The 2604-nt window shown below is 45.4% G+C and overlaps 1 pseudogene; it reads left to right on the forward strand.

Annotated features, from left to right (window-relative positions):
* The first annotated feature begins 1058 nt into the window (after positions 1-1058).
* Positions 1059-2303, forward strand: LOC129624811 (transaldolase-like; annotated as a pseudogene).
* The last annotated feature ends 301 nt before the right edge of the window (positions 2304-2604 follow it).

Genomic DNA, 2604 nt, shown 5'->3' on the forward strand with positions numbered 1-2604 from the left:
ATTGGAGAAGACTCTTGAGAGACCCTTGGGCTGCAAGGAGATCCAACCAGTCCATTCTGAAGGAGATCAGCCCTGGGATTTCTTTGGAAGGAATGATGCTAAAGCTGAAACTCCAGTACTTTGGCCACCTCATGCAAAGAGTTGACACATTGGAAAAGACTCTGATGCTGGGAGGGATTGGGGGCAAGAGGAGTAGGGGACAACAGAGGATGAGATGGCTGGATGGCATCACTTACTTGATTGGCATGAGTCTGAGTGAACTCCAGGAGTTTGTGATGGACAGGGAGGTCTGGCATGCTGCCATTCATGGGCTCGTAAAGAATCGGACAGGACTTAATGACTGATCTGATCTGATCTGATATGATTTCTGGCTAGGGAATATGTACAGTCAAGCACACATTTTGTTAAAATATCACTGCTAGTCACAAATAACAGATATCCCAGTTAATGATTTTGATGCTTTTCTGCATATATGAAGTTATAAGAATCTGCGTTTATTAAAAGTCTTCCTAAAATAGACATCAAACTTGGTAAGAGGCTTGTTTTTCCAAAGCACAGAATGCCTCGTCCAGTTTTCCTCCAAAACCTTTCCAGGGTGCACTGTCAGTCATCGACTGAAGGGGCTAGTGACTTAACCTTATAGGATAGTGAGGAAAATCCTTTGTTTTATGCTGGCAACATCTCTTCCCACAATGGTCAAGCTTTCTTTCACTCCCTGTCCTCCTGCTCTTCCTTTATCAAGTATTCTCCATAAGAAAGACTTATAAGAAAAATGCTGTTGTTTTGTGCTTATCAACAGTGATGCTATGGCTAGAAACATGTGGGTGCATTCATCTGAGCCCAAAAATCTCCCCACAGATAACTCTCCTTTCAAAATTCATGCTGTGGCTGGACTAGCCCTTGTGATTCTTATTATGACTGCAAGGTGCCCTTAGTCATAACCATAAGGAAACTTTGAAAAACAAAGTTTATTACACACACTTCCCGGAGGGTACACCTGGTACCTCAGAGTGAGGTGGGGAAGAGTAGTGAGGTGGGGTGGTTAGCAAGTGGGGGAGATGGAGGTTTGGGGAGGTGGGGAAGCAGGTCTGGGCTTCTGATTTTATTTGGTCGAGGGTGGGGGCCTAAGGTTTCACAGGTTCCATTGCTTATTGGTAATTGAATGCTTAAGAGTGGTTAAGTGCCAGACGGGAAAAGCAAGTGATCAAAACATCTATTATGAAGTCAACCAGTTACCAGATATCTCTAAAACAAAGGAAGGGGGTGGACCCTATGGGGCTAGGGAGTAGGATGTCCCCTCCCACAGACTCTCACCAAGTCCTGTTTCCAGGTGAAGCTGCAGAGGATGGATAGTGTGCTGGACCAGCTCAAACAGTTGATTGCAGTGGAGGCCGACACAGGCAATTTCCACCCTATTGACCAGTACGAGCCCCAGAATGCCAACACCAATGTATCCTTGATCCTGGCCATGGCACAGACACCCACCTATCAGGAACCGGTGGAGGACATCATAGCCTATGCAGGAGTCTGGGTGGGTCACAAGAGGAACAAATTATAAATGCTCTTGTTAAACTTTGTTTGCTATTTGGAGCAGAAATACTGAAGAAAATTCCAGGCTGGGAATTCATGGAAGTGGATGCAAGGCTCTCTTTCAATAAGAATGCCATATTGGCCCTGCCCAGCACCTCATTAAGAGATACAAAGAAACCAGGATCATCAAGGACTGGATTCTTATAAAGCTGTCATCCACCTGAAAAGAAATTCAGTCTGGAAAGAAGCTAGAAGAGGAGCATGGCATGCACTACAGTATAACCCTACTCTTATCCTTTGCTCAGGTGATGGGCTATGCAGAAACAGGTGAACTCATGTCCCCATTCCGGGGTTTTATTCTCAACCAGCATGTGGCCAACACATACAAGAATTTGTAGGAATCCCTGGAGGACTCACTAGTAAAGAGTGTCAACAAGATCTGCAACTATTACAAGAAACTCCACTGTAAGACAATCATCATGGGTGCCTCCTTCCACAGCACTGCTATATCAGGGCCCTGGAAGCCTGGTGCTGTTTTCTTGCCACCTCAACCCAGGTCAAAGACCACAGCACGATGGTGCCTGCACTGTTCGCCAAGGCGGTCCAGCTCTGGAGAAGTTCCACCTGGATGAAAAATTAATCTGCTGACTGAACAAGGAGGACCACATGGCCATGGAGAAGCTGTCCAATGGGATCTGTAGGCTTGCTGCAGAGACTTTGAAGCTGAATCAGATGCTGATGAAGGAATGTTCAGCATGGAGAATGGAAAATAGAACAACTCCTGAAGCTGGACCACAAGTACTGCACTATCTTTGAATTGGGGCCTAGTTGCACATGTTTTGCAATGAATCTTGGATTCTTTACTACTTGGAATGGGGAGGAACCATAGATACTTGATTATATATACTTGATTATATGTAAAACTTTTTTTTTTTTTTTTTTGTTAAGTAGATAACCAGTTGGAGTTTGATGTGTGATGCAGGGCATCCAAAGCTGGTGCTCTGTGGCAACCTGGAGGGATGGGGCAGGGAGGGATGTGGGAGGGGGTTCAGGGTGGAGGGGACATATGCTTGC

The sequence above is a fragment of the Bubalus kerabau genome, chromosome 12 (assembly GCF_029407905.1).
Source record: "Bubalus kerabau isolate K-KA32 ecotype Philippines breed swamp buffalo chromosome 12, PCC_UOA_SB_1v2, whole genome shotgun sequence".
Lineage (NCBI taxonomy): Eukaryota > Metazoa > Chordata > Mammalia > Artiodactyla > Bovidae > Bubalus > Bubalus kerabau.